The sequence below is a fragment of the Sturnus vulgaris genome, chromosome 7 (assembly GCF_052056855.1).
Source record: "Sturnus vulgaris isolate bStuVul1 chromosome 7, bStuVul1.hap1, whole genome shotgun sequence".
Taxonomy (NCBI): Eukaryota; Metazoa; Chordata; class Aves; order Passeriformes; family Sturnidae; genus Sturnus; species Sturnus vulgaris.
This window is the reverse complement of record NC_142249.1, coordinates 38893159-38917128: the sequence shown is the minus strand read 5'-3', so window position 1 is coordinate 38917128 and position 23970 is coordinate 38893159. Positions and strand designations below refer to the sequence as shown.

General features: G+C 40.6%; 1 long non-coding RNA gene across 1 annotated transcript in view; it reads right to left on the bottom strand.

The window, feature by feature from the left end:
• LOC148223248 (uncharacterized) overlaps positions 1–23439 on the bottom strand; it is a 34560-nt gene extending 11121 nt beyond the window's left edge. Inside the window, exons 1-5 of the long non-coding RNA XR_015804928.1 lie at positions 22681–23439; positions 22309–22402; positions 20205–20406; positions 3535–3594; positions 2834–2881 (exon numbers count right to left, since the gene is read on the bottom strand). This is a non-coding gene — a long non-coding RNA (uncharacterized LOC148223248). The remainder of the gene's footprint in view (positions 1–2833; positions 2882–3534; positions 3595–20204; positions 20407–22308; positions 22403–22680) is intronic.
• Between the last annotated feature and the right edge of the window lie 531 nt (positions 23440–23970).

Below are 23970 nucleotides of genomic sequence, written 5' to 3'. Positions count from 1 at the left end.
GGCAGGGATGGGATGGGGTTTAAGGTCCCTTCCAACCCAAATCATTCCTACCCCTAGACCATGTAAATCTTCCACTAGATCAGGCTATTCCAAGCCCAGTCCACACTGGTGGATGTATAATTTTTGATGCATATATATATTTTTTAAAAACATCAGCTAATGTGACACTTTACCTCAAATCAAATATTCTGAGATTCACAGCGGATTTTTCATTTCATGTTTTGTCCAGAAAAAAAATCTTGACTTTGAAACAAACAGGCTTTGGGGATATGGCTCTCTTCTATCAACTATATTGAAATATCCAACTTAGTCCTCAAAAAGCCAACATTGTAAAAAAAGAATAAATTCAACCTTCTCTTTGGATTAATATCACAATATCTCAATGCAAACATCTGGCTCCTGAGCATGTGTGATGGCTGTTTTGAAAGGATAATTGACTTTGTGGGAAGGTGCTCTGTTCATTGTTCAGATATTGTGGATGGCACTTCCTCTCCACTTGCTCCTCAGCCCACAGGATGCTCCCATCTCACATACACTGGGATAGCACAGGGAGTGCTTTCCTATGGGCTTAGACAGCAGGCTTGCCATGAAAATCGATCATTCCTTGAGATTGTATTTAAAAATTGAGCTAAACTATATAAAGAATTTTGTACAAATTAATAACTTGCATCATTTTCGTGGTTTTCCTTATAAATTTAGAATGGAAAATTTATGGATTTGTTTCTTTTTTAATAGATAGGGTTCAGGCTTTTGCTAATATTCAAAATACTGCACAGAGCATTAAAAATAAAGAGATAAAATTCCCCAGGTGAACTTTATCACTTCCACCTTGAAGGAATTCTTCCCTGTGAGGATGGTGAGGCCCTGGCACAGGGTGCCCAGAGAAGCTGTGGCTGCCCCTGGATCCCTGGAAATGTCCACAGCCAGGTTGGATGGAGTTTGGAGCAGCCTGGGACAGTGGGAGGTGTCCCAGCCCATGGCAGAGGGTGGAACAGGATGATCTTTAAGGTCTCTTCCAACCCAACCCATGCTGGGATTCAGGATGCACACTTTTTTGTCACCTAAACCTGACTCCAGGACTCAGCTCCCTGCATTCATCTCATAGTTTTACTTTTCACTTTTATTTTTTTTTTTTAAGCATGAGATGCCGAACTTTAGAGAAAGATGGAGTTATTGGCAGGAATTGCTCCCACTCTCCAAGTAGCACAGGCTCCTCAAACTAAAATAGAACTAGAGTGGACTGAAGAGGCTGAACGAGGCATTTATCTCCTCTTCGCTCTGAAGTAGACACATCCAAATTACAACGGTGAAATCCGGAGGAATAGCAACTATCTTGTGGGGAATGAGAAAGAAAGTGTCTGGAAAAACCATCCTGCAGATTGAACTCTCTTCCTGCTTCAGGAGCCATCCCCGGGTGCTTCAGCTCAACAGCTATAGACAGTGCTGAGGCACTCAGAGCAGTAGGGCAGGAAGCTGGGCACAGGCAGTAGTGCAGGAAAAATGTTTGCATGATTATATGTGTGATAATCCAAGCTCCATTTGCATATTTTGATTTTGCTATTCACCAAAGTTGGGTCCCTGAGGCACTTTCTAAAGTCACTTGGGGGGCACTGGGAAGTGGTGCATGAGAGGCAATGGGGAGAGCTCACTCTTGGCCAAGAAACCAAAAGTGGAAATAAATTGTTCCTGTTTGGGAAAAAAATATCAAGGAAAAAGAAAAAAAAAAAAAAAAAAAAAAGCAGCTTTGGATGGGAAGACTGTTTCCACAGCCAAGGGGAATTATTTAAGTTGGCTAATATAACACAGCCAGTTGATCCTTTCCCTTTCATATTCCTGCTTGCCTGTCTGCCCCCTCCTTGGGACCGTCTGAAGGAAGGGAAGGAGCAGACAGATGTTCCTGGCCTGTGCTGGTGGGGAATCAGGGACACATCTGAGATTCTTGTCTCTCTCTTCAGAGCCACCCAGCTGGGAATGGTGACTCACAGCTGGGTCACGAGGGCCTTACCATCAACCTGGAAGATAATGGATTCTCAAAACATTTGCAACTGCAAAAGAAAGTGAAAAAAGAATTTAAAAAAAAAAAAAAAGGAAGAAGAGAAGGGAACAAATTTATATGAAAGGAAAAATTGTTCACCATCTCTGCCACTTCTGTTGGCTTTTGTTGTCTTTGGAGAGACAGGCTGGAAATGAGATGGTCACCTTGTCCCATGAGCTCCCAGCAATGGGACAGCTTCCAGCCATTCCTTGTCCATGCATACTTTGGACAAGGCCCTGTAGTGACAGGACTAGGGGGAATAGAATCCAGCTGGAAGAGGCAGGGGTAGAAGGGACATTAGGAAGAAACTCTTTATGGTGAGGTCCTGGCAGAGGTTCCCAGAGAAGCTGTGGCTGCCCCTGGATCCCTGGAAGTCTCCAAGGCCAGGCTGGATGGGGCTTGGAGCAATTGGGATAGTGGAAGGTGTCCCTTACCTTGGCAGGGGGTGGAAATGGATGAGCTTTAAGTTCCCTTCCAAACCAAATCATTCTTTGAGTCTATGAAAACTAAAGAACAGATTTTCTTTCCTTTAAATATTGGTACTTATGCAAAAAGATGCTCAGAGTTTTCAATGTCACTGTGAGGACAAACCCATGATAAGTGAAATAATGCATTAGCTTGCATTGTATGTATAGTTTGGATGAATAATAAGTGTCTAAAATTTTGTAGATTTATTTAATTTTAAAATGGATTTAAAGTCTTTGAGCTGCTGGAGGCAACAGGATCCAGCAGGTCAGTGAGGGCTCTCTCTTCTTTTTGCATTACCTTCAAGTACAAAAGGAACTGGAGAAGACTTACCAGGAAAAAAATTCATTCAGTTCCTCACAGGACAGTAAATGAGTGGCTCTGTAGAAAAAGTCACCACATGGCCAATGTTAATGACTAAGGATACAACAGCTCCCCATTTTCACCCTCCACTCTTCTCTCTGACTGTTGGTGTGTGAAGCACTATTCCAGCCTGAACACACCATACCATTCCTCCTTGTCTCTGCAGCTCACATTTCCTTCATTCTCACACTGTACTTACAATCAACACATAAATATAATTTTTTTTTTGTAGGAACATATTTTCATCCCAGAGAAGGAAGTGTAGTATGTTCTGACAGAGTTCAGTCTCATATCCTTTCCCTTTTGCAGTGACAGGCAAGCTTCCTCTGATCCATTCAGAAATAAAGCACAAATGATATCACATCACAGTTACTAGTATTTCCTTATTGATATATTTCCTTTTTATGGTGTTTCCCCTTGGGACCTCCTGTTCCAACAACATATTCAGCTTTCAGCAGGTTAGATTCAGGAATATAAAAATAGTTAAGACACCAGAACCTAAAGTAAGTGGCCTTTAACAGAAACACAGAGAAGGAACTGTGTGTCATCATACACAAGGATTAAGACTTTTTAAAATTACAAAAAAGACAAAATGAGCTAAAAATGTTCTTCCATGTAATAAATCTGAAGAGGTTACCCCACTGCAATTCTGAAGAGATTTTCTGTCTTACCTATTTTCTCTTTCCTCCTGTCAGCCTTTCCATCCTTCCCACACACATTCCTTCTCTTTCCTGCAACCAAAACTCACTTCAGTTACTTTGTCCCACCAAAATCCAGCACAAACTCCCAAAACCTTTCTGCAACCTCAATCCCAAAGGCCATGGGAGGAGTGTGCCCTTTGTTTGAAGGATTTCCCAATCCTTCATTTATCCTTTATTTATTTCATTTTATCCATTTGAAGACAGGAGCCTTTTCAGGGATATCACTGAGTGCTGCCTTCATCACCTGGCTTCTTCATGCAGAATTTTTAATTCTACTGGATAGTAATAATAAAGAATTTGAAGTCAGCTCAGAGATCCAACTCTGTGTCTTCTGGAAGTGATCTAACTGTTGGATCAGTGTGTCCCTGGCACATTTGTAGAACAAATTCATATGTCAGCTTCCACAAAGCACTGGTAGTGTCTGAGCTTGCCAGCTCTGCCGTTCTACTGCAAATGAAACAAAATTCAGACTAAATCCAGCCTCTGCACCCTGTTCCAAGACTGAAATTCAAGCGTGGGGATCAGAGGCCACCTCTCCAATGCTGGTTCTGGTTAATCACAAACTTAAATGGGCTCCTTTTTCAGACGAAGATCGGGTATTGTTGAAACCTTGCAGAAGAAATACATTATTTTGAAAAAAAATCAGTTCAATGTGCCAGAGACGTTTGGAGAAGTATTGATCTCTTGTGGTTTCCATAATTTTAAACACCTCCTGGATCAGGTAATCTCAACAGACTGGCACATCCACCTGGGCCAAAATTTCATGCTTTCTGTGTATATATATTACATAAAATGAAACGTGTTCACAACAGATTTGCTTAGCTGGCCCCACATTAATTGCTGCTGTGCCTACAGAAACTTCACTAGGCACAGACTTAACACCAGTTTTCATTTAATCAAGCTCCTAATTTGCATCCTCAACAAAGTTTCAGCTTATGACTGATTTGAAAAGGCTGCCCTGTCCCTGGAGGATTGATACATGATATTTTACAGGGCATGATAAATAATATTTTTAAAACTTAAATAAACAAGGTCTCTGAGTGTTTTCTCCTGAAAAGTTTTACTACATTTATGACAATTTAAATATGCCTCTTGAGAGCCAAACCATGAAGATAAAGAATGCAGCAGGGCCAGACAAGAGAGCACTGGAATTCTCAGCACAGACACATTTTAAAAGAAGCCTGACATTTGCCCCATTTCTGGATGACCAAAAAAATAGATAAATAAATTACTAAATAGGCTCATTACAGACTCATTCTGCTTTTCCATGTACCTACAGCAAAAAATGAATCACATTTTAATGCATGAAAACCAGGTGACAACACATTTGAATCCTGTATAAAATAATGAGCTGTATTTTCATTTGAGATGTGTCAAAATAAAATACCACTGGGAGAGAGTGTGTCTTACTGAATCCTTTATAATAGGCAACATAACCAGCAATGTGTGAAACCAGAGAAATTCAAACCCACACACTCAGAATCACCTTTAAAAGGTGGTGAGATTGGGTTATCCTTTAATTCTTTCTGGCTCTTCCTCTTAAAGAGAGGAGAACCCTCAAAAAGATTTTGGGATCCACTGGGAAAACAGTTGCTTTATGGCAGGTATTGGAACTTGGGGTAATGTAATGCCCAGCATTGTGTACAAATCCAGAGAAGAGATGCCTCAGGTTTTGGTTGAGCACAGTCAGGCAGATCTTGAGACTCACTCTGATGTGACCAACTGTAGTTTGGGGTTTTGTACTTATTATAAACTCTATTGGTTTTGCATGGGGGGAGGGAAAAAAGGTTGTGTTGTGCATGAACAAGTAAGCCAAGAAGGAATGAAACACACCCATGGCAAGTGTGTGACCATAGAATGCCCCACTAAAGTGGAAAACAAACAAACAAAACCCAAACAATGAAAAAAGAAAGAAAGAAAGAAAGAAAGAAAGAAAGAAAGAAAGAAAGAAAGAAAGAAAGAAAGAAAGAAAGAAAGAAAGAAAGAAAGAAAGAAAGAAAGAAAGAAAGAAAGAAAGAAAGAAAGAAAGAAAGAAAGAAAGAAAGAAAGAAAGAAAGAAAAGAAAAGAAAAGAAAACAAGGGAGAGTTCTTTTCAAAGTTAACAGAATGAAGCAGAGGTCCATGATAAAATGAATCTGAGGAAGGAGCTTTGTCTCTACCTCCTCCCTACAAGAGGGACATTGGCAGATACACACCATTCCTTGGGCAGCATCAAGAACTTCCTTCTCCTCTTCATCCAGGTCTGTATTTACAGGCAAAGCTGCAGCCTGTGTTTGGGATTTTGCTGTGAGTGTTCACACCTCTGCAGCAGATGTTACCTTTAACTCCCACCACACCTTCACTGCAGGACACAGACATGCCTGAAAAACTTCTGAACACTTTAAACTCTTCTGTCCCTGTTGAAATTCTCAGATGAGCACACAGCAAGTCAAAGTTCATCTAAGCAATAAACAGGTTCACTCAGTGGGAATATAAATTAATGCTTTTTGGCCTTCCCATGTAGGCTGCCCTTTAAAGCTTACCTGTGCTCCAGCTCAGAGTGCTTTCCTCCCCCCTGAGCACAGCAATAATCCCCTTGGGATCAGCAGAGAGATCAGAGGACAAATCAGCTTCCTCCAGTGTTCTGCATCCCTTCCTCTCCCATCTCTGCTCACCTTTCACCCCTTTTCCAGCAGCCAGGTGAGCTGAAGGCTCTCCACAGGGTCTGGAGCAGACCCTCCTGGGCTCTCACACCATTTCCCATGGGGACACTCCAGCCCCTCCTGCACTTCTCCCTCTGCCATGGCCTCTCTCCCAACTCACATGGGTGACAGATGCTTTTTCTCCCCCACCCCGTTTTGTCAGCAGGATAAAAATAAGTGATTTAAATCAGTCTCTCTTTAGTACCCAACCAGCTAGCCCTGCCTAATATTTGTAGTCTAAATAATCGCCATATGTGGCAGTGGAATACAAGTTTGTGGCCTTTTTTTTTTTTTTTTTTAATAGAAGTTAATCCAGCTTTGAGCTGGATTAATTCCCAATGAGGCTTGGGGACAGACAGCTGTTTCTCTTCTTTGGCCTGGGAATATTGCCCTCAAAAACCCACCTATACTTGTCAGCATCCCTGCTGGACATGAGTTGTGCTCATTTTCAGGTCCTTGTTTCACCCTACATTCAGGGGCAGCATTGCACCAGTGTCTGCTTCCCAAAAAAGGAAAAAAAAAAAAAAAAGTATGACATTTGGAAATGTTTTGTTGACTATTTTGCCATGGAATAAGAAAGGCTTCAAAGCTCCCATCTTCATTTGGAGAGTTGGGAAGGAAGAATATTTGCAAAGGAGACATTTGACAGGAAAATCTGTATTAGCCTGTAGGGCAGTAGTGGAGCCAGATAAATCCTGTGCTGGCTCTTAAGGCTGAAACCTCACAGAAACAGTTTTAAGGAAACAAGCCCTGAAGTGCTTATTTACCCTGTGCCACAAGACAAGCAGTGGTGAAAAAAACAGCAGGAAAGAGGAGCAAAAGAATAAACTAAATAATAGTCTCTGGTACTTTTCAACCTGTTCATCCTGGAAAAAAAAAAATTAAAAAAGTTCTACCTATGTTACACATTCCCTTATTATTCCTGGCCCCCAAAACTGTATCCACAGCCAGAAAAATTACCTGGAGACCCTTTTTTTGGCTGGAAAATACAGTAGGAGATTAATATCCAATATGCGTATTAGAGTGGTCAAGGAATACTGTTTCTAAAGTCAGGCTAAAAATCATACCTGAGATTTGAAGGCAAAAGCAGTTGCTTGGCAAGGTTTAAATCTCTGTCTCTGCAGTTTTGTTTTCTCACACACATTATGTAAGCAAGTCACCTCACACCTAAAATGTGTCTCAATTTGTGTTTGTTCTGCTTTTTTTATTGCCACATTTGAAAATTAATAATTCAATGTCCTAATATTAGCTGTCATCTTAACTGTCATAAAATTAATAATTCATCAAACCGAAATCAAACAAATGCCACCTTTCTATGCTGGATGAAGATTATACTTTGCTGCATTTGTGAAGCTAAATTTGGTGAGATTCACCACTTTATTTGGAATGAAATCATATTTTACCAATTAATATATCATTTTATCACCTTCACTGTCTTTGAAATTACCTCTAAGGAAAGGTTTTGCACAGACACACAGGTTTTATTTTTACAACATATTTTTACCAGATGAAAAGAACAGTGGTTTGAAATGCAAGGAACATTCACTCACTTTTATGCCCTTTCTTCCTGGTCATGCACATCCAAATTTCCAGGGAAAGTATCAATTGTACCTGCAGTGCTCTGGCCAAATTCCAGATCTGAGTGGTTACACTTAGCCTGTCTAAATTCTTGCTGGATTTTTTTTTTTTTTTTTGAGAAGGAATCCCCCCTTTCCCTGAGTTGTTGGGGAGTGCTGTGAGTGCTGCTCCTCTCAGCAGGAGCTGCCTTGGCTCCAGCAGAAGGTGAAGGGATTTCCAAGTGTGGAGAGCAGCCTGTGTTAAATTTACAAAGCGTTTGGAGATCCTTTGGGGTGAGAGGTGCTATGTAAATGTGAGGTCACTGCTGTTATCTGGGGTGCAAATGCATCCCGGGCTGTGATAGAAGCTATCTATCTAAAAAAAGGAGGAAAAAAAAGTAAGAAAAAAAAATAAAAATAATAAAGAGGTAAAAATGAGTTTAAAAAAGGGGGATACAAAAGAAGCGGGGAGAATGGGATAAAAGAAGGGGAAAAACTAAAGAAAAAAAAGAAAAAATATGGGGAAGGGAAAGGAAGGGAAGGGAAGGGAAGGGAAGGGAAGGGAAGGGAAGGGAAGGGAAGGGAAGGGAAGGGAAGGGAAGGGAAGGGAAGGGAAAGTACAATTTCTACCCATGCTGTGCCAGACTGTGGATGACAAAGTTGCCCTTTTCTTGGCTTATTGTAAAATGGGAATATTAAACACTAACTTACTTGGTTTCTGCTTTTCAGGCTTTTTAAATCTTTGCATAGTTTATAAATTCTTCTCCCTTCACCAGGAAATATCAGCTCAGTCCACACAGGAAACTCCCCAACTTCCACCACTGCTGCATCCCACTCACTGCAGCTCAGAAACTCCTGATCCCTCCTTTTAGAAGCTGGTGCCACATCCTGCTGAAAATCCACCTCCACATCCTTCCATCTTTTCTTCATATTTAGAATCAGAGAATCATGGAACTGTTTGAGTTGGAAGGGACCTTAATGATCACCTCATTCCACAGCTGGCAACAGGCTGGGACACCTTCCACTAGCCCAGGTTGTCCCAAGGCCCATCCAAAGTGGCCTTGCAGGTATAATATTGCATAAATCACATTCTATATTGCCTTAGTCCCCATATGCCTCCATAACTCACCTGCCTCTTCCCAATACCATAACTTTCATCTTTCAATTTAATTTTTTTTCTTTTTGCTGTTGCTCACCTGATTGGATGATGTGGAATTGTGATTCCTGTCACTTAACCACCCTTAAAGGGACAGACTTTCTAATGGAAATTGAATACGAAATGTTGGATTCCGTGGGGAAATTTCAAATTGACAAATTTTCTGAATGGATCTCTCCTAACCTTGTTGCATATAATATATGCATGTATTGAGCTTAATTTTTGGTTAGTATCAAAATGTATTGATCTGCAAGATAAATATTGACTTGACCTCGCTTTCTCTCAGTCTATATTTACTTCTAGAGTCAATAAGTCTAGAAACTGATCTGACAGGAGTCAATAATGGCTTAAAATTCTCAAAATAGCAGCTTTGCTCTAAGGTTGCAATTTTTTATTTTAAAGTTACTGCCTTAAATGTATAAAACGCTCAGGAGGACTTAACACTTTACTGCACAAAGCCATTGGGGAAACACTCAAATGCCAGAAGACCTTGATGTGACTTCAGGCCAACTGTGCCATTTCAGCACTGGCCAAGCCATACTGAGAATATTTTAATAGTGACCTACTGCAGTCCATCTTTTTGCCCTGTGTACCCTCAAAAATTGGAGCTCTGCTCTGGAGGCTATGCCTGAGTATCACTGATGGGATTTGTCAGGGCAAAACTGTCTTGAGCCTTGGGAAAATGCAAAGCTTGCTACTGGGTGAAGGTTGTCATCATGAGAATGCCCTCCCTGCCTTAATTTCTCTGCTTAGGGACGTGGTAATTAACCCAGCAAGATTTTCAGTGTCAAATGGGATCATGTTCTTTCCCTTTCCCCGAGTGGTGGGCAAATCTCCAGTACAGTCTTCATCCCTATTTTCCTCATAGCCGTGTTACAACAAAAATCTTCGTGATTTGATACCTCAGTTTCTGATTTTTTGGGGTTCCTTATGAAGAACTTTCATTAGAAGGCAGTTTAATAATTCAGTTATTTGAGCAGTGTTTCTCTAATACCTGAGAAAATGCTATAATTTCATTTAAGGAAACCATTGTTACTGTCAAGTATTTCCCTGTCCCCTAGAGATTGGTCATTCTTCTGAGAAGTGCAGGAAAATTATTAAAATCCAGAGAAAACAATAAAATTAAGAGAAAACAGATGAGAAAAAGACACAGTGGATGACCTAATATCACTTTTTAGGATGAAATTGAAAAATATTCATTTTCTCTCACTGTTAAAGGAACCAAAGAATGTGGCAGATAGTTTTAAGTGTTGCTGAAAAAGAAGAGGAAAAAGATCTGTCTATATTTTTCCCCAGGAAGGAGTCCAGAATTTTGAATTAGTAATTTTCCCTTAGGTTTTTGTTCTTTTGGTGGCTTTTTTTGTTTGGGTGGTTTTTTTTTTGTTTTTTGTTTTTTTGGGTTTTTTTTTTGTTTTTTTTTTTTTTTAATTTTTGTATAGGCAGCCTTTAGAGAAGATGTTGTACAAGACCCTGGGCTTGTATTAGAATAGTCTTCTGCTGATATTCATTTATCTGCATGTTTTAAAAGTGGATGAAGCATGAAGCGAAGCATGTAATAGACTTAAGAACACATAGGTACAATTAAATGGGGAGGAAAACAATTACTTGTTATTCTTGCTGTGCTAATGTTACAGAGAAAAACTACCAACGTCTGGAAGAAAATTTTCCAAAATGAAGGGGGGAAGGAAGATGAAAAACTCCCATTCCTAAATACCACGGGTGTAAAAACCCCACGTGAGCATGGGCAAAGCAAAAAAAAAAAAAAAATCCTACAATTAGAGCAAAACAGCCATACCAGAACCCTTAAAAAGCCTGGAATCATTCCATGAAGAGTGTGACATATTTTTTTCCAGGGAAATGGTAGGAAGGCTCCCCTCAATCATCCATCCCAAAGCTGCTCCATGGTGCTGTTTGCTTTGATTAAACACAAGAATTTCACATCTTCCCTAAGTTCCTTCTTCCTTGGGCAAAACCTCCGGGTTTGGTGTAAATGGTTAAAAGAGTCAGACATGGAATGAGTCCAGCTGGGAAGAGGGAAAGGGAAAAGGAGGTAATGGGGGTAAAAGAAGGGGTTGAGATGGATCTCCCCTTCCCACCTGCCTGCCTTGCCAAGGAGAAATGAACCTCAACATCTTCGAGCTGAGGTGAGGAGTCCTTTCCCAGAACTGAAATATGAAGTAAAATAAAATAAAGCATTCCTAGTCTGAACAGGCAAATTTCTATGAAAAGAATGTCTGATTTCAGGAATCTGCAGTCTCCCCATGCAAAAAATGTCTCTGCTGAAAACTGTCCAGCCAGCCTCTGTGATTTTAATTAAATAGCAAAGACCGTGTGTCGAAATTCACAATCTTCATCCCCATTTACTAGTGGGTGTTGAAAAATAAGCTAAAAAAAAAAGTATTAAAAAAAAAAAAAAGCTTACTCTTTACTCAGCAACTTGAACAGATTTCAAGTCATTTTGTAGTTGGGAGGAATGCTCACAAAGACAGAGATTTTCTTGACTGAGATCATCAGAGCCCAGAGCTGAAGCAATTGTGCAACTGAGAAATGTATTCAGGCTTATTTCACAAGAATTATTTACTCTTTAAACTATTCATTCACACCTACAAGGAAAAAAAATTAAGAAAAAAAAAAAAGAAAAAAAAAAGGTTTTAGACAAACTATCTCCCCTGATACCTTCAAGTTGATTATCAGAGCAGGGACCTGATCTCCATCAGCCAAAGGCAGGAAAGTGCTTGGCCAAAGCCCTTTAATTCAATAGGCTCCTGAATTGTGCCTTTGCATCCTCATAGCCTGATACTCGCAGAAGGGAGAGGCTGATTTTCATTTTCTGTGCTCTAACTTTCTAATAAACAATAAGCAGATCGCAGCCTCCCTCTTTTGTGCGGGGGAAAATAAGCATTTTTTTATTATTATTTTTTTAAATATTACAAAAAGGGACAATATGCTAAAAATATGCAGCGAACAAATATCATCTGTACAGACTGGAAGAGAACCTTCATAAATTAACCTTATTAGTGCATTACTGTAAGCGAATGCCAAAAAAGCTCCTAATTTGCATTAAGATAGATTTTTCAGGTTGGCTGCATGATTTAATTAAAGAAAAGATTAAGAATCATTAAACAAGCTGCTCTACCTTGCAATAACAGAATTTATATCTGATTCAGGTTAACGAAAACACAGATGGTGATTCAGTAACTGTTGAGTTGCTGTAACAGAATGAAAATGATCCCATTAGTTCTCTGGAAATGTGAGGGAATTTGAAAATTAGCATGCAGATACATTGTATGGTGCTAGACAGCTTGGTCTGCTTGGATCATCACTGATTACTCTTTGTTTGGGTTGGCAACACTGAACTTAATAAATGAAAAAATGTTCCAGTATACCACAGTTGGAAACTGTTCAAGGTTGAAATAGGTGTGCAGACTTTCAAGAAGAGAGAGTTAAGTAAACAAATGTCAATCAATTTGGGGCTGGCAACGTTTTTTTCTTCCAGAATGTCTGTTCTTGAGAAGCAAGTGTCATCAGAATTGAAATCCTTTGCTTGATACATATGTTCATGTGGTATTTATTATTACAAAGGTATTTTAAATGCGTGGCGTTCGTTTACAAAGGAGCCTCGGCAGCGTTTGGACGCTGAAAGTGGAGAAGAGCTCTTAGGAAAATGGGTCAGGTTGTGTGTGGCACTGACAAAGAAATCAAACCTGCTGCAGAGAAAGGTTTGTGATGGGAGGAGATGTAAAATAAAGGTAAAACCCCTCCTGAATAATCCTGAATAATAAACTGGATAAATTCCATAAGGGATCGCTGTTAGACCGTGAGGGAGAGCAGAGCCTGGGCAGGAGTGATTTTGTTCAGCAGGTGACATTCCCAAGGCTCTGGCAGAGAAAACTGCATTATCCAGGGAATGACACCTGGATCACAGCAGCCCTATGGCCAGAGCAGGAGGTCTGGATGACAGAACTTGCTCAGAACTCTGCACAAGCTCTGATCAACACCAAATTTTCCAACGTGACTCATTCCGTGGCATTAACACTCAGGCAGCAGGACAGGAGGGTGTCTTCTCCTTCTAAGAGGTTATTTTTCCTTTTCTTTTTGACTTCTTCATTTTATTGCAACTGACTTCAAGGCCAAAAGGTTGTGCATAGGGTGTTACAACAAAAACGAGGTTGTAACACTCGGACTTTTAGGTTAAAGTGTTCTTTGCTTATCACGTGTTAAGATCTTTCAGGAATGATGTAATGCACCAGGGACTGTGGTGCTACATTTGCAAACCACCTTTTTTTTAATCATTAATTGACATCATATAATAATGTCCAGCTCACTACTCCCAAAGTGATGGCAATTAATCTTGTAGGGGAAAAAAAAGACATTTTTAGCTTTTAGCATAGAAAGGTCATAAACAGGTTGTCTTTGGTTTGACTGGATTTTAACCATCTGATCAAACTTTTTTTTTTTTTTTACTTTAACATTTAACATTTCTCGAACATTACCTTGTTTTTTTTAACACTTACATATTTAAAGATTGCATTTAGGAGAGATAGCCTCAGCAACTTGGCAGCATTTAAAAGCACACATGTTATTGCAAACAAGTGTGTCTTAGTTACAAAGGAAACCTTTGCTGTTCTTCCATGACCAGCACTTTTCTTTTTTTATGTCTTCAGAAACTGGTGCACGATGAGTGATGGCACTGAAAAACATTGATTTTTATTTTTATATTTTTTTTCTCCTCTCATTTAGGAGCTGGAGTTTGTTCTCAAACAAGGTGAACCACAGGGAAAAATATCATTAAATATTTTCTCAGTCCTCCAGCTTACCATAGACCGGTTAAGCGTCCTGTCTTTGTACTGATCAGGCTGCTTGCAGTTTTCATATAATTGCAAATCCCTCTCCCTCCTTGGCTCCTGGAGCAGGGATGTAAAGGACTGTGAATTGTGCAGAGTCTTCCCTGTGAAATTGTAGGAGCGAGGAAGATGCTGAGGGGTTGTGCTGTGCATGCCAACGTCGAGTGTTAGCTGGAAAGGGCTGGATTACCGAGGAGACAGAATAGATCAGGATATTAACTGCCAGCTATCGAATGATCACAGGATATTTTGGGAGTTGCTGCAGCAAAACTGAGCAGATCTTGTTAATATTCTGCCTTGTTTTCCGTGAAAGCTGTGAGGAGCACAAGAGGATATTTGATTTATATTTGTGCATTTTTGTTTGGACGAGGACTGTGAGAACCCAGTGGTTTTTGGTTCATGGGAGATCTGGCACATCTCTGTCTTGGTTTGGATTCAAGCGGGTTCACATCCCCCGAGTTTCACTTTGACTTTTGATTTTGAACAAATCCAAAAAAAGGCAAAATAAAGCCCTGATGAACCAGCAAACTTTCACATGATTTCCATCCAAAATTATAAACTTTGCCCCCTTCACAAATGGAAGACTATATCCAAAACTATAGGCTTTCCAAATGCCATTAACTGGAGCTATTTTTATGTCAGCGAGGAAGATAACCCAAATTCTTCTGATTTTTCCAGGATGAGGGATCAAATATCCAACTGATCTTCTCAGAAACCCTATTTACCAGAGAGGTAGTTCTGTGAATAGGAAAAAAATCAGGGTAAGAACTTGAGGGGTCTCCTGGCACCTCTCTTGAGAAAATACGGACGTGTTATTATTCCTTAAATTCTCTGCACTGAACATTTCAAGAACGGGTTAAGCACCGTAGAATTTCTGGATAAAACTCTGGCCAGAAGATGCCATTCCCCTAAAAGAAAGCTCTCTCACATTCCATGGGGTCATCTAAGATGGAAGCTTCACAAAGACTTTTGGATGCTTGTCAGGACCTTCTTGTAAATGCTGTGTCCTTGGCCAGTTCCAGAATACCTCCCGTGTGAATCTATCACAGAAAATCGTGCACACGGTTCTGGCCCTCATTAAGAGAGAGAAAAAAAAAAAAAAAAAAAGGAAAAAAAGAGGAAAAAAAAAAAGAAGATAATGAAAAGCAGGGAGATTTCTGAAAATTCAGGAATAACTTTCTCAAATATCCTCAAAGGAGAATAACAGAATAGCTAGGGTTGGAAGGAGATCTTCTACTCCAACCTCCAAGAAGGTTACAAAGCCCAGATCAAACACCTCTGAGACCTGCTTATCCCACTGAACGCCTTTGAAAAAAATATCAATGCATAATAATAATATATTATATAATAAAAATATTTTTCAAAAAACATTATTTGCCAATTTCAATTTATGTTTTTGTTTTTATCATCATGCTTTTCTCAGCTGATTCGACCCAAATAAGAGTTAGATTTGTATTTTCTTTTCCTTTTTTTAAATATGGGATTTATGGATTTCCTCAAAAAATTATTTAATACTTTCACAATGGGAGTTTGTTACTTACATCAACTACCTTACCATTCTTTGATATAAAAGAATAGTGCTGCATTTGTTTCTCCTATAAGGAAATAGAGGTAAATTCCACATTTTAAGCATCAAACTGCAGTGTTTGGACACTTTTTCTTCCTCACTCTCCTTATTTTCTCCTTTACATTTCCTTTCCTTCTTTTGGCAGAACTGTCTTGGTAACTTCAGGGTGTTTGGTACTCCCAAGCAAGAAATTACAGCATCTGGCAACTCTACCCAGGTTATCTCCACACATCTAACACTGAATTTTCAGCTGACATTTCACAGGATGCTGGAATGTGCTCCATTATCTCTGTAGAAACACTTTGCAAACTTGGATGGGATCCAGTTAAGGAGCCAAAAACAATACTGTGGAAATTACCTGACCAGTCAAGTCTATAAAAAGTGAGTTACAAACAGCATAAGCTAAAGCCAGTAATTGTAACCAATATTCCTTGGGCATCCCATAAGTTATAACGAGAGTAATGAGGACATTGTAATGCTTTAACATGAATAAATAACAAAAATATTAGCTCCCTTTGTCTGAAAAATTGTCAGATTCTAATACTGGAGCCAGGTTAATCGTAAAATTGTTTGGGATCTTGGATGCTGGCAAACAGAGTGTAACTTTAGGCTGGACTCTGGAACAACCTCGTGGGTGGATGATGAGACCCCCGAGAAGCACCAGGCAGCCCCGAGCAGTGCTACTGGATCAGACCTCAGTTCGTGTTCCCATGACACTCCAAGGAGGCAAAAGAGGCACATTTTCCACAAGTTTGTAAACATTACAGCTTCCAGCAAAAGTGGTGAGAAAATTTCAGGGATTTGGTGGGGTTTTTTTTTCAGGCATCTACTCCGTGTCACTGGTGGGAGCTGGGAAAGTGGCTGTTGCAATAAAATGGACCATAGGCTCTTTGCAAAACAGGATGAAATGTTTATATTTGGCTATTATGGTGATGGATGTTTAAAAAGCAAGCTAAGATAAATAAACATATTAATTATGTGTCAAACCGCAGGACATCTCTTAGGACACTGTGATGGGAAGACTCAAATGCTAGAGATAACTTTGCTTCATTTCAATGTATTTCTTGATGAGCTTTATTAACCTTTAGGGACAAATGAATCCCAGAAAGAATATTTGTTACTGTGACCTTCTGTATTTCCTCCTCATACTTAAAGGCAGGATGATTTCCATCCAGAAAATAATCTAGATGGTGGAAATATATATGATCCCAGTGATTTAAATACATGCCTGTGCTGAGATGGGATCCAGAAATTAGTGTCCCTGTTTCTAACTGCACTGGAAGCTATTTAGTTAAGGAAGGACAAGTATTTCCCTCCTTTAGTACCCCTACTGAGAGAATTTTTAAATCACTCAGCTCATTCCCCATAATTTTCCTCCATAGCCCAATAAAAAGGATAATCTTCTGTTTCTCAAAACCAAAATTCAGAGAGAAACTGCAGCCACATTAGAATAGCAGAAATAACTTTCTGATTCCTCGCTCCAGTGTATAGAATAAGTCCTTTAATTAAAGCAACTCTCTGGTCAAGCCGACACTTCATTTTTTTAATTGCAGTCTCCTGTCAGCCTGTAATTTATTTTATTTTAACTCGTCAGGGTGTGTGAATGTTTCAGAGTGCCCCAAACGAAATGGGGGCTGTCAGAAGATGCGGTGCTGCGTCACCACGGAGCCCATGGCCACGGGCCAGCTCTGTCAACACTTGGCTTTGTACTGTCCGGGGGAGAGAAGCTGATTCTTCAGCAGTGTCTAATCAGTTTAAAACAAATCTGGAAGATGTTACTAGAAGACAAGATGAGATCCAGGCCACAGCAGCCTCTGCATACAGAGAAGTGAAGGATTTTGTTTGAGAACAAAATTAAAGAGGTGGAAATAACTCTTGACAGTTTCAACAGGATTTTAACTGGGGGTAAGAAGGAGTGAACTACTGGTTTAGGAAGTGAGACTACTGGTACCTAGAGAAAGGACCCTGTTCTGTCACCTCTGCTGTAGAGAAATCAGGGGAATAGATCTCCTAGTAAGCAATGGAAAAGCTCCTGTACATCCACAGCAGCATTCCAGTACACAAAGGGGACATACAGAAGGTTGGAGAGTGGCTTCTTACAAGGGCCTATAGTGACAGGACATGGGGAACTGGTTTTAAATGGAAGAAAAGACGATCTAGGTTAGATATTAGGAAGAAATTTTTCCTTGTGAGGGTGATGAGGCTCTGGCACATTGTCCAGAGCAGCTGTGGCTGCCCCTGGATCCCTGGAAATCACCAAGGCCAGGTTGGATGGGGTTTGGAGCAACCTGAGATAGGGGAAGGGGCTATGTCCATAGCAGGGGAGTGGAACAAGATGAGGTTTAAGGTCCTTTCTAACTCAAATCATTCTGTGATTCCATGATTCATCATAGGCTGGTTAATTCTTGAAAGGAAACCAAAGTCAAATAACTTGGAGCGTAATAATGACAAGAAACAGTTACCTAATAAATCACAGGAGGTGTATATAGAAAAGGTAAATACATACTTTTGATTTATGGAACGATTTCCATCTGAGTCCATCAAAAGGTTTCAGGAGCTAAATGTTTCCATATCCAACAGAGATATCAGGGAGCCCCACATTCATCTTTCAGTGCCTCATCTGGAAACCTCCTAACAGCCCTCGATCACACAGGTATCCTTGCAAAAGAGAAACTCTGATGGTTTTCTTTGGGATGTGTTTCTGGAAAACTCTGTTTCCTTCTGGCACCATGCAGTAAAGGAATTAAGGTAGAAAGCCAAACTTTCCTTCCTGCCTGCAGGCACCTGACCTGGCTCACAGAACATGACCAAGACACATTTTGCCCTTGAGGGATTCAACTGCAGGGACAAGTGGGTCACTTCAGTACCCAGAAAGGGAATGGAAATAGTTAAGAAAGTGGTGGAGGATCCACTGGAACCTTCTCTTACTGCTACAGAGATGTGAATAAGAGAAGGATGTGTTTCTGGGAGAGTCGTGTGCTGGATTTAAAGCAGAAAACAGAAAATACTCCCTAATATTAATTTTAAAACAATCAGATAAGGTGTTCTATATAACAGCTGTTACTGGGAAAGGGGAGGGGGGCAGTGAAAGAGCTGTAGATCCACAGGAAATTCCTCCACCAGGCTGAAGGAAGCCTTCAGTATCTCTCATGATTGCAAACTAGTGGGAAGGAGTCAGGAAGGAGCAGGAATGTCCTGCCTTTCTCACAGCTGCCCAGGGGGACCTGTGAGTTTCCATCATCTGCACCAGTACAGATAAATCCTCAGGAGTCCAGGCATCTTCAACCCCTTTTCATTTCCCCCCTCATCCAACATGCTATAAAGGTGAGATTTAAGTTATTTTCTAATTAAAGGGGAAAATAATTCCCAGTGAAAAGAAAATGCTTTCCTTATTGCAGGAACTCAGAGTACCAGAGTGTGTTCCTCTTTCTTATCATTTCAGAAAAAAAAAAATCCACCTTATTTCCCTACAATATTTTTTCCTTGCTGTTTTTCTTCTCTCAGAGATCTCTTTCCTCATTCCCTTCACTTTGATTCCTACCCATGTTTTTGAAGGCATGGTCATTGGCTCCAAGGGAGCAGAGTTTATCCCTTGCCCTCTAGGACTGCATCATTTAAACCTCCCTAACTTTATTCAAGTAAAGCCTGGTGAAACATTCTCTTGCCTGACGTGGGAATTAACCCAATATCTGAGTTGAGACAAATTCCTCTACCTCTCTGTAATTCATCTTTTTCACTTTACATGAGGATTTTTCTCATGGTCTGTGAAGCAGGTCAGATTACCTTAGATACTTTGTCAGTAGCTGAATGGATAGGGTATTATAAACTCTAATTTACAGTCTCCTGTAACTTACTGTATATAAAATACTGAAAGATTACAGATCTGCTTCAGCTAAAGCCCTGAATGTCTGCAGCTTAGCCAGGTTTGGCCACAGAATTTTTGCTTTTAGAGCCTGAAAGAACCCTGACCTGATGTCCCCTGAGCAGTGTGGGCCACAGTTTGAACAGTTTGAGCTGCCCCTGTTCACCCAGTGAGGTCCTGGGGCACATCTCGATGTTTTGGAATTTTGAATTTTCCTCCTTATATTTCCTGAACCCACAGAATGTGTTGAAGTTTATTACAGAAACCTCTACAGCCACTGGATGCAAACCAATGTCCAGGTTATACAAGGGCAACCAAAATAATTGGTGTTATTACACCATGGTGCATTTTTAAAATTAACACAGGGAACTACAGCAGCTTTTAACAATGGCTTTCAGCCTCTTTTCTTCCCTAGAATAATGGAATGGCTTGGGTTAGAAGGGACCTTCAAAGGCCATCCAGTCCAACCCCCCTGTATTGAACAGGGACAGCTTCAACTTGACCAGGTTGCTCAGAGCCCTGTCCAAACTGGCCTTGGATGTTTCCATGGGGCATTTACCACCTGAGGGAGACTTTTGTCCATCCCTCCTTTCAAATCAGTAATTTCTTTTTCGTTCTTCTCTTTTATTCTTTTCCCACTTCATTGTCACATCAACAGCAATGGACAGGAAGATCTGGAAGGTCTGAAATCCTCTGTTCACTCTCAGTTTCTCCACTCCCTTCACCCTCACCAAGATTCCTCATGGTCCACCATAAAAGACTCCCATAATAAAAAGTAACACCACAACAGACACTAACCTTGTTGCTGAACTGAAATTGCTAGACTAAAATTGCTGAACTAAATTACATCCCTGGCTGAGGGAACAATGAGAGAGCAGACACACATTGTGGCAGGAAAACCTTTGGCTGCTCCAGTTCATCTCATCCCAGCTGAAAATTGTCGTGGCTGAAGCCATTCCAGCTGCACAGCTTACCTTGGGAAGAGGCAGAGGGGATGCTGCACCTCTCAGTTTGACTTCCACATGTCCTTCATCTTTGGGAGACGATCCCAAGCAGCTGCTGAATTCTCCATGATGAGGAGCATGGGCTGATTTATCCTGCAGTTCCCAGCATGGAAACTGGTCTGTGGATAAAGACCTGAGTCTGCAGCATCTTCCGTCAGCATAAAGCATAGAACTGGAAGAAAAGCAAGAAACCTTTCCATAATTATGGGAATAAAGAGAGAGAGAGAAAAAAAACAACCCAAATTCTTAAACATATTCAGACTCAGCTGGAATTCGGACCAAGAGATGGACTAGCTACTTACTTATCCCTGAGGCACATTCACCCCTCTCTATAATTAAGCTCTTGGGCTGTTTTGTTAGTGGTGAGAAGCAGGCTTTGCCAAAAGTCATCTGGCTTTCTCCCTTAGAACACTGACAGGTTTTTTCCCCCCCTCCTTGCTAAAGAAAGCTTTCGATTTCCATTGCTTATGTGCTTTAGGTATAATTATTTTTTTTTTACCTTTCACGGTGTTATTTCCTACCCATAAAATTATACAAAAATGGTCATCAGTGAGCCTGCTGAAAAGACCAGCCACCATACATTACAGAGAATAACCTTAATATTTATAAAAAAAAAAAATAAAGACCATATTTCTTTTAAAGATCTTGCTCTAAACAAACTGAATTATTCATGCATAGAATTGTACAGCATTAGAACACCTGTTTTCAATCATGCATAATGTAAAATCACTCATTACCTCACAAGAGCCTCTACATCTCCAGCAATCAAATGGCATTGAAACAGCGGAACAGGTGCTTGGCAGGTGGATCCAAACAGATGTTTTAGGCTTGGTTGTCTTTTCTTGTACAGGTGTGGTGATCTTGTTTTCAACGGCATAATTGCAATTTGAATAGGTGATATTTAATTCTTACGTGCTTTAATATTTATTTTTGCTTCTTCAATTCCTTTTTTTTCCCACTCTGCGAACTGCACTGGCTCAAAGCAGCTTATGAGATGTGGGAAAGCTCTGGGCTGAAACGTCAGTGATGCAATGGAAAGTACAGTTCCTCTTACTCAGACCTACATGCCACAAATTCTCAACCAGAACTTTGTCCATTTTCTAGACAACTTGTGTAAAACCACTGCAGAGCCCTCCAGACTCTCAGCCAGGGTCTAGCATTCCTTTCCTGAAGGATATTTGAATGTTGGATATATGGAGATATGATAAACCTTCATGAAAACAATAAAACAGGAAATGGAGAAGATCCCTCCATGTTTTTGAGGATTCAATTATGCACAATTTAAATGTGCCTAAAAACTCCAGCAGATTTAGTACACTGACGTAGTAAAGGAGAAATGCATCACTGAGGGAAGGCAGGGTTAGATTAGTAATTAAGAGGAAATTCTTCTCTGTGACGGGATGGAGAGGCCCTGGCACAGGGTGTCCAGAGAAGCTGTGTCTGTCCCTGGATCCCTGGGAGTGTCCAAGGCCAGGTTGGAAGGGGCTTGGAGCAACCTGGGATAGTGGGAGGTTTCCATTCTCATGGCAGGGGATAGAACGAGAAAATCTTAGAGGTGCCTTGAACCCAACCCATTCTATGATTCCAGGATTTTAGAACACAGAAAATAATTTGTGCAAACATACAATTCCATTATCCTTCCCCATTATACCATATTAATTCACTGCATTTTTTCAGTGTCAAAGATCTCATTTTTCTCTGAGTATAAGCATTTTTAAGCAGGAATGGCAAAAGAACCTGATTCCCCTGATCAAGGAATTTATTCTGGATTTACCTCACTGAAATGGGACTCATTTGCCAGGGCAGAAAGAACAGTTAATGAATCTGTCCTGAACCAAGTATGACAGAACTTAGATGATGCTATCCCATTTACAACTAGGGTATCAAGACTGATAAGGACACATAAATATGCAGATGCATTTATCTATACAGTTCACACTTTGAATGACAAGAAGTACCTCCAGCATTCATTTGCACGCTAATTCATGTGAAGCAATTAAAACATTTAGGAAAAATATTTGATAAAATGTTCTACCAGTCCATGGTAGCTTACCTGTCCAAAGTCAGCACATACCTCAAAACAGAAACTTCCACAAACAGCATGTGCCTGCAGTGGCCTCTGCACCATCTCCTTCACTCCAGCCCTTCATCCTTCTCCTGGGCTCCCTCTGTGGTAAACAAATGGGCAGGAGGCTTCATTCCCAGCTGAAAAACTCCAGAAAATCTCCCTTCAGCACATTTCCTCAGTGACTGTGAAATTCTTGTATTTCTGGGTTAGATATGTGTGACTTCTAGAAGTTACTTTAAACACAAGAACAGCAAAGAGAAACAAAGGATGTATCAGTGTATCCAGGATGAAATTAAAGCTCAGCAAATGCTTCACAGATTCCATTAGGGATTATTTTCTGAACATTTTTCTTTCTTAGGAGAAAATATAAACTCTTACCTTTGACACAACAGGTCCATCTCACAGCTCCAGCACAGCCTCGGCATCTACTGATGTCCCCCAGTGCTCCTCCTTTGACCTCCCATCCAGCCCCAGGTACTGGAGCTCATCTTTAACCCAGGATGAGGTGGTTTGGGTTGTTTTTGAACATTTCCACAAAGAGCTGTTTGATCTGGAGTGCTGCCTTCAGGAAACAGAACTGCTCTCGTCCTCCTCTGAAGAACTTTTGACCACTTTTTGCTGCAGGATCTTTTCCCACATCCTTGTCTCCATGACCAGGCTTCAAAGGACACCGTGCTCTTCCCTTTGACAACCCTCACCAGCTCTACACCTCCTGGCTTGGAATGGGTCTGTGCAGCTTTTCTCCAAGCTGATATTTCCATTCATTACTCACATTTAATTTGTGTCTCAGCTGATCACAGAAGCAGCATGGATTGGCCTCTCCAGGATGCTTTGGATCAATTTTCTTTTCGCATGAAGCATAAATTATTAATAACACCAAGCACTCAAACCCAACTCACTCCCAAAGTTTTATGCAGTTTACAAAAAATCTAAATGGTTTAATAACTCCAAAAGGTTGGTGAGTGTTAGCTGTGTAAATTCCAGGTGGGAGGGAAACTCCTGAGTTAAAGGACTTGTCATGAAAAACATATTTTTCATTTATGGGCCAGTAACAGCTCTTTTGTGTTGAAGGCTTCAGAATTCTTTAATATTGCTGTGGCTCTGCATATTCACCAATAAAATGGCCCTATTGCTCTTCTCATAGAGATGCTTACAAGGAGGTCATAAACAAAGTAGAGAAATTGAAAGGTTTTTGCCCAGGTGCAATGTGCTATTCATGTGTCATCTACCTGAGATGTGCATCCCACAGGTCCTTCACTCAGCAGTGCCTCTGGAGCACAGTGGGCTGCACACTCTTCCCTAAGGATGAGCAAAACAGCAGCTTACAGATGACAGAGTCACAGAATTGTCAGGGCTGGAAAAGCCCTCTAAAATCATCAAACTCAACTGTTAATGTGACACTGCCAAACCCACCCCAAACCATGTCCCCCAGGGCCACATTACATAGTTTTAGCTCAAGGCCAGGTTGGATGGGAGCGACCTGGGATAGTGGAAGGTGTCCCTGCCCATGGCAGGGAGTGGAATGAGGTGAGTTTAAAGTCCCTTCCAACCCAAACCATTTTGGGATTCTGTGATTCTACCAGAGAACAAAAATGCAAATCACTCAGAGGAAAGAAACAGCATTGCAAAACTGAAGCAAGCCTGTGACACGGTGGGGTTGTTTAACCC